This window comes from Gracilinanus agilis, chromosome 1 (assembly GCF_016433145.1).
Source record: "Gracilinanus agilis isolate LMUSP501 chromosome 1, AgileGrace, whole genome shotgun sequence".
NCBI lineage: Eukaryota > Metazoa > Chordata > Mammalia > Didelphimorphia > Didelphidae > Gracilinanus > Gracilinanus agilis.
The window spans coordinates 610,085,435-610,093,184 of NC_058130.1; positions in this window are offsets into that span (position 1 = coordinate 610,085,435).

Consider the following 7,750-nt stretch of genomic DNA (forward strand, 5'->3'; position numbering starts at 1 on the left):
ATGAACACAGAAAATTAAATACAAAATACACACAAGGGAATTTTCATTTCAGGCAGCTAAAGTTTAATATGTATGTTATTATGTAACATGGAGATGGCAGGGTGGAATTCCTGCAAGATACAGGGTCAAGCCTCAACCCTGAATTCCAGGCCCTTCACCCAGAGAAATCTGGGTGAGGGGGCAGTTGAGGACAGTTAGGGAAGTTGGTTCTTGGGGTTGGAAGAGAGCAGATCACCCTGCTTGCTGATCCCAGTTCTTGATTGCTTTGGAGGTCTTCAGACAAAAGCCAGTTTTGTTCTTCCCAGCAGTTAGCCTGTTTAGCTGAACTTTCCAGCAACAGCACAATTGTTATTTAACTATTTAGATATTTGAAGTGATTAATTATAGGTTTTGAGGGCAAGCTAGTTATAAAGACTGTCTCTCCCTCCTAGGGGGAGGGGCTGTTTCCACCTAACAGTTCAGGGCTTACCAGATCTTATCCTAATCCTTGACAAAACTCCCCTTCCTTGCCTTCCTCATTTATCAGTACACCTACATATTTTGGGAGCAGAGCCTGTCTATTATTTAGGGAATATTCACATCCATCTTCAGCTAAGTTTCCTTCAGCCATCCAGCCCATACAAGTCAGATTTGTCTGTCCCTGATAACTACAAGACATCAAGCTTCTCCTACTATTCCTTAGTCAAACCTATGGGGAAAATAAGTTGAGAAAAACAGCATTAGAGAATTGCCTTGCTTAGCTTTGCCAGAAGAGTTCAGACTAAACCTCCCTTTCCAACTGATTTATAACTGCTTCTTGGGAGGGGGGAGAAGGAACACTGAGCCAACTATGCCCCTCCCTCTTCACTCAAGCCTGTCAGTGGGGGAGGAGTGAGTCTAGCAAGTTACTGAACACTGGCATATCTTCAGCTTCCAAAATATCTCTATTAAAATCAATATAACAGTTTTCAACTAAATGTAAATTTAAAAGGGCAAGATGAAAGGTTAGTGAAATAGGTACCTGGTAAAATGGGGCTAATATTGGTTTATATAAAGGGGGGAAAGAGTAGCAGTCTTTGAAGGGAGCTTCAGTTTAAGAATTCTCAGATTCATGGTGATTCTGATTGCAATCATAATGCCTCAAATTATCATGACTTTTTTTAGGAGAAATTGTGATGTTATTTTGACTAGCAATCCCTGAAAAATAAGTAGAAAAGGTAAGAGAGAAGTTATTTGAATCAGAAGGACAGATGACAAATTGTTTCTAATTGTTAGATCATCAAGGAAGGGGCTTTTAGAGTCCTATGTAAGACTGGTTGTCTAGGGGGTCAGACTGTTTGAGTTACTCACCTTGGCATGCTCAGTTGAACACTGCTGTCTTTTCCTATAACTTGTAGTCATGAAAAATATTTTATTTTCGGCAAAGAAAATGACCTTATAACACAATATAAAACAACAACCTAACAGCAGCAAATTAATCCCTGGCCCAGGACTCATTCCAATATTGTAAATCGTCTCTGCTAGATTATATGGATAGGTGAATACAGGCCTCAACTGTGTAATAAATGGATTATTTATTGAAGACATATAGAAAAACATATGTCATGTGTTATAAATGCATGGAATAAGAAGGTACTGAGGGATCCCAGACTCCACTATTGGAAGGCATATTTGCACCAGCGGGGAAATAAATTAATTATTTGATTTAATGACCACCATTTCATGCTGACTTTGTGCCAGATATTATGCTAAATTTTATGGATACCAAAAATACAAGTAAGGAGTATTCTTTATCTTCAAGAGTTTACTTTCTAAACAGAAAAGAAAAAATGTATAAGTGAGCTAGACTTAGAAAGAAGTATATATATAACATAGCCTTCAGGATAGGCTAACAATAGGTGAAATGTGACCTATTGTTACATTTTTGTCTATTTATCTTTGGTAACCTGATAAGTTCTACTGAACAAATTAGCTCTTGGATTGTTTCTCAACATTATTACTCAGTTGCGTTGTGACTTTGAACGCAGACATTTCTTGATCATTATTTTGCCATGCAACTGAATTCTGGGTTCCTCATTTCTCCCCACTAATTCAATGAACTATCCCACTACCTCACCCTTATATTCTATGAAGAAAATGCTTTGTCAAAGTTGAAATATCATCTATAATTATTATTTCTGCTGCTAATGCTATTGTTATAACACATATACCTTAAGCTACACCACTAAGGTCATACTCTGATGTCATGTGGGAGTATAGAGGTAAGGATATGCTGGTAAATGTTTAGCAATTGGTGCTCTGAAAAAAAAAGTATGCATCATAAAGTTTATGATTAATCTACATTTAATTTTTTTCTTAAGTCAGGGCAATCAACAAAGAAATAAAGCAAGCCCTGATTTATGGTATTTGCCCAATTTCAAGGTATTAATATTAATACTGAAAATTTAACTGTAAGCTTCAGTACCCTGGGTTCTCAATATGCATGTGAAACACAAGTCATGGCTGTTCTAACCCAATGATCAGACTTTGGGTAGGAACTAAAGGATAGACCGTTGGTCAGGGGTTTAAGGACCAATCCAGTCCATCATAAAAGACATAATTACTAAATTGTTCATAGGGCAATGAATCTTGGTTAAAGCATCTCTAAAAAAAGGTACTGGTTTACAGAAGAGGTGCAATCTGTGGCAAGGGGTGGAAGAGAAGGATTATCCAGATCTTGGAGATATGAATATTTAAAACATCACTGTCATCCTCAAGAATTCCAAGGCAAGTTATATCTTCTTTAGGATATAATTTGTCTATCCTAATCTCACAATATGAAGATTTTTTTTATTAAAAGGGGCAAGTGAGTTATCTACAGGATCACAACATTTGACATTAATAAAACCAATTTTGTGAAACTATGGGATAAAACGTTCTCTTCTCCACTCCACTGATTCCAAGTTATAAAACAAAACACAGTTTAATCTTTGGTCTAAATTAAATCAACAACATTTCAGTTTGCATTGAGACCAAGCAAATGTTCCAATGTAAAAAGATTTTCTTTCATTAGATTCCAATAAACAAAGCAACATTAAAGTATACAGCCTGCTTAAGTGGGGTTTAAGGATAAATCAGAGGAATAAACAAGACAATATTAGAAGGGGTAAAAAAAACAAACTAACTTAAAAACTGATAGGAGAAGATTTGGTAAATTCTCATGCACATTTCCACAAATGAAGTTGAGGTTTCACCTCACTAGAAGATTCTGTTCACTTGAATGACTATTTCAAGAAATGTTTTCTTATTCTATCATGTTTTAGAAAACTTTCAGTGAACATTTAGGTTCCTGGGATAAAACATTCTTACAAAGAAAAATGAAGAAGATATATAGTTCCTTTTCAAAAAGCAGATAATCCTCTCTTTCATTGGAATTAACTATGGTCTAAAGCACAAAGAAAAGCATAAGTACTACTCCATTACATCTTGTGGGTGACCTTTGACAATCATACACACATATCCAGCCTCACAATACATAAATAGAAATAAATATTATGTTATAAAGGAGAGTGTCTAAATTAATTGTGGATTAACTTGGCATCTAAGTGCTAGTTAGATTTATTTAATATATATGGTCTATGAAAAATTAGTTCAATTTTTTGATCATCATAACAATAGAGCCACTTTATTGGTTCCATTTCTACAATTATTGATATTATATTGTCATAAGCTATAGATTTCGCCTCAAATCCTATTCTTCATTTTTGTAAATATATAAACCTTGAACACGCCCCTAGATTAAATAATCAACTTCAAAAGAAGGGAAGGCAAAAGCATTGCCAAGATGATAGCATAGTAGAAAGAGCCTTCTGAATCTCCTTCCAACATATCATTACAAAGCCTCTCAAAAGGACAGAGATCAAAACCAGAAGAGTAAAGGGGGTCTCCCACTGAATTCAGTGTTAAAGGTAGGCAGTGAGTTGTGATTCTTGCACTATAAGGGGAAAAAACTGAAACTAATCAAATACAAGCTGATAACCTCTCCTCACACACCTACTGTGCAAGAATTAGAGCAAAGATCAAGGCAATCTTCAAATTCTCAGGGGCTTGCTGAAGGAGGCACCACAGACTTACCACTGAGGGTAGTGTAAGACATTGGTAGTGAGACTTGAGGCTGACGAGTGGGGAGCTTGGGCAACAGAGTGAGAGTTTGGGCAGAAAAGCAGCTGAGGCAGCAAGGGAATTAAATAATAGCCTCAGGGCAAAACACTTTAAAGCAGGTGCTACACAAAGAACATCAAAGATCTACCTGCCCTCACTCAGGCTTCTGACAGTTAAGGGAAGATATTACTAAGGCAAAACCCTGTGAGACAGAAGCTAAGAAAGCTATGACCACTAACATGCAGGAAACCCAGTCCACTAGTAGCAAAAGGAAAAAACAACTACAAAAAAACTCTTGGCCCTGGACAATTTCTAAGGAGAAAAAGAATAAAATGCAAAAGCAACAGTGGAGAGTGGAAAGCAAGCAAACACATCCAAACTTTCAAAAAAATGAAAACTCATCACAAGCTCTCGAATAACTCAAAAAGGAGTTTAAGAAGCAAGTAAGGAAGATAGAAGAAAAAAGGAAAGAAATGTGGGGAAAAGAAATGAAAGTAATACAAAAATAAAATAACAGTATAAAAGACAAATTTCCCATATGAAAAAAGTGACACAGAAATCAGATGAAGTAATAAGCAAATTGGAGATCAGAATTGACCTGCTGGAAGCCTTTAAAAGCAGGTTAGATCAAATCAAAAAGGAAAATCAAAAGATAATAGCTGAAAATCCATCTTTAAATACTAGAATTGGGCAAGTGGAAGTTAGTGATCTCATGAGACAGCAAAAAAATTAATAAAGCAAAATCAAAAGAATGAAAAAATAGAAGGAAACATGAAATATCTCATTGAAAAGACAACTGATCTGGAAAACAGATTCAGGAGAGACAATTTGAAAATCATTGGTCTACCTGAAAGCCAGGGGTTTGTGGGGGGGGGGGGAAGACTTGACATCATATCCCAAAAAATTATCCAAGAAAAGTACCCTGATATTCTTGAATAAGAGGGCAAAATAGACACTGAAAGAATCCATAGATCACCTTCTATATTAAATCCCCAAAAATCAACCCCCAGAAATGTTATAGTCAAATTTAAAAGTTTCCAGGCCCAGGAGAAAATACTGCAAGTGGCCAGAAAGAGACAACTCAGATATCAAGAAGCCCCAGGAAGGATTAAACAGAATCTGGTGGCTTCCATTCTAAAGGACCACAAGGCTTGGAAAATGATATACAGGAAGACAACAGAATTGGGTCTACAGCCAAGAATCACATGCCCATCAAAACTGACTATAAACCTTCAGGGCAAAGTATGGACATTTAAAAAAAGAGAAGATCTCCAAGAATTCCTAAAGAAAAGACCAAAACTAAATGGAAAAATTTTTATCCAAATACAAAATTCAGGAGAACCATAAAAAGGTCAACAAGAAAGAGAAGGAAAAAATTAAGGACTTCAATAAGATCAAATTGATTATATTCCTATATTGAAAAATTATATCTGTAACTCTTTAAAATTGTATTCATTATCATAGTAGGTAGAAGAAATATTCATAGACAGAGGTTGTGTCGTTAAGCTGTTGTATTAAAAATTATTACGGGGAGTAGACACTAAAGAGAATGGTATTCAAAGAAACTCAAAGGATAGAGTAAAATAAGGTAAATTATACCACATAAAAAGGTTCTTGGGTGGGAGGGAGAATGCTATTATAAGAAGGGGAGGAAGAGAGTGGTAATAGGTAATACTTAAAATTCACTTTCAGTGTAATCAATTCTAAGAGGGAAGAAGAGCAAGATTTTTGGGGTATAGAATTCTATCTTACCCTATAGAGAAGTTGACAGGGAATAACAAAGGGTGTGGGGGGTGGAGTATTAAAAGGGAGGGAAAGATTGGGATGGTTATTAATAGACGTTAAAGAGAAATAGGAGGGGATATGTAAGGGAAGGGGTGGGAAGGAAAGTTAAATAAGGGTAGGGATAATGGGGACTGATTAAAGATAAAACAGTGGTGTGGAAGGAAATCAAATTGATGGGGAATACACAGGTGTTAATCATAACTCTGAATATGAATAGGAAGAACTCATTCATAAAACAGAAGCAGATAGCAGAGTGGATTAGAAACCAAAATCCTACCATATGTTGTCTACAAGGATTACACATGAGGTTGTTAGACACACACAGGGTAAATTTGAAAGGCTGGAGCAGAATTTATTGGGCATCAACTGAGAAAAAGAAGGCAGGAGTTGCAATCATGACATCTGACAAAGGCAAAGTAAAAATATATTTGATTAAAAAAGATAAGGAAGGTAATTGCATTCTGATAAAAGGCGCTGTAAACAATGAAGAAATATCAGTACTCAATACGTATGCATCAAATGGTAAAGCATCCAGATTTTTAAAGGAGAAATTATTGGAGCTTAAGGAGGAAATAGATAGTAAAACTATACTCGTGGGGGACCTCGACTTTCCTCCATCAGTTCTAGATAAAGCAAACCAAAAAAATAAATAAGAAGGAAGAGATATGAATATAATCTTAGAAAAATCAGAGTTAATAGATATATTAAGAAAAGTAAATAGGGATAGAAAGGAATATACCTTCTTTTCAGCAGCACATGGTGCACTTAGAAAGATTGACCATGTACTAGGGCATAAAAACATTGCAAACAAATGCAGAAAAGCATAAATAATAAATGCAACTTATTTCAGATTATAATACAATAAAATTATAATTAATAATGGTACAAAGAGAGTTAAATTAAAAATTAATTGGAAATTAAATAATCTGATCTTCATTTGATACTCTAAATAACTCTGTGAAATATGTGCTATTATCTCCCCTAGCATGGTGGAGAGTCAGGTCTGGAGCCTGAAGGATCTGTGTTCAGATGTGGCCTTAGACACATCCTAACTGTGTGATCCTGGGCAGGTCACTTAACTCCCATTGTCTAGTTCTTATTCCATTTTTTTAGAATTGATACTTAGTATGGGATCTAAGAAAGTAAAGGGTTGTTTTGTTTTGTTTTGTTTTGTTTTTAAAGAATTAGACACAGCTAAGTGGTTCAATGGATTGAAGGCTAGGTCTGGAGATTGGGTGTGTGGTGAGGGTATCCTGTGTTTAGGTATGGCCTCAGGTACTTCATAGCTATGTGATCCTGGGCAGGTCACTCAACTCCCCCACTCCCGTCACCTTTTCTACCTTGGGACTAATGCACAGTATTGATTCTGGGATGGATAGTAGGGGTTTAAAAATTTTTTTAAAGAAGAAAGAAAAAGAAAATAATGTTGTCCTTATGACTAAATGGCTCAGTTCAATCTATGTACTCTGGGATTCAGTTTCCTCAAGTATAAAAGGGGATAGGGAGGATTATACTGGAGGACCTCTAGACTTCTTTCTAACTCTAAGACTGTGATAAGATCCAATTCTTGTTTCATCTTCTTCATATTCCTAGGAATTCAACAGGAATTCAGTTGTATAAATTAGAATTGTGATGTGGGAAATTATTTTGAAGAAGGTTCAGTGGCTCTCTATTGTCTCCAGGATAAAATTATTGCCTTCCAGTTTTACTTTTAAAGCCCTTCATAATAGGATCACAGCCTACTTTTCCAGGCTCTCTCTCTCTCTCTCTCTCTCTCTCTCTCTCTCTCTCTCTCTCTCTCTCTCTCTCTCTCTCTTTCTCTCTCTCTCTCTCTCTCTCTCTCTCT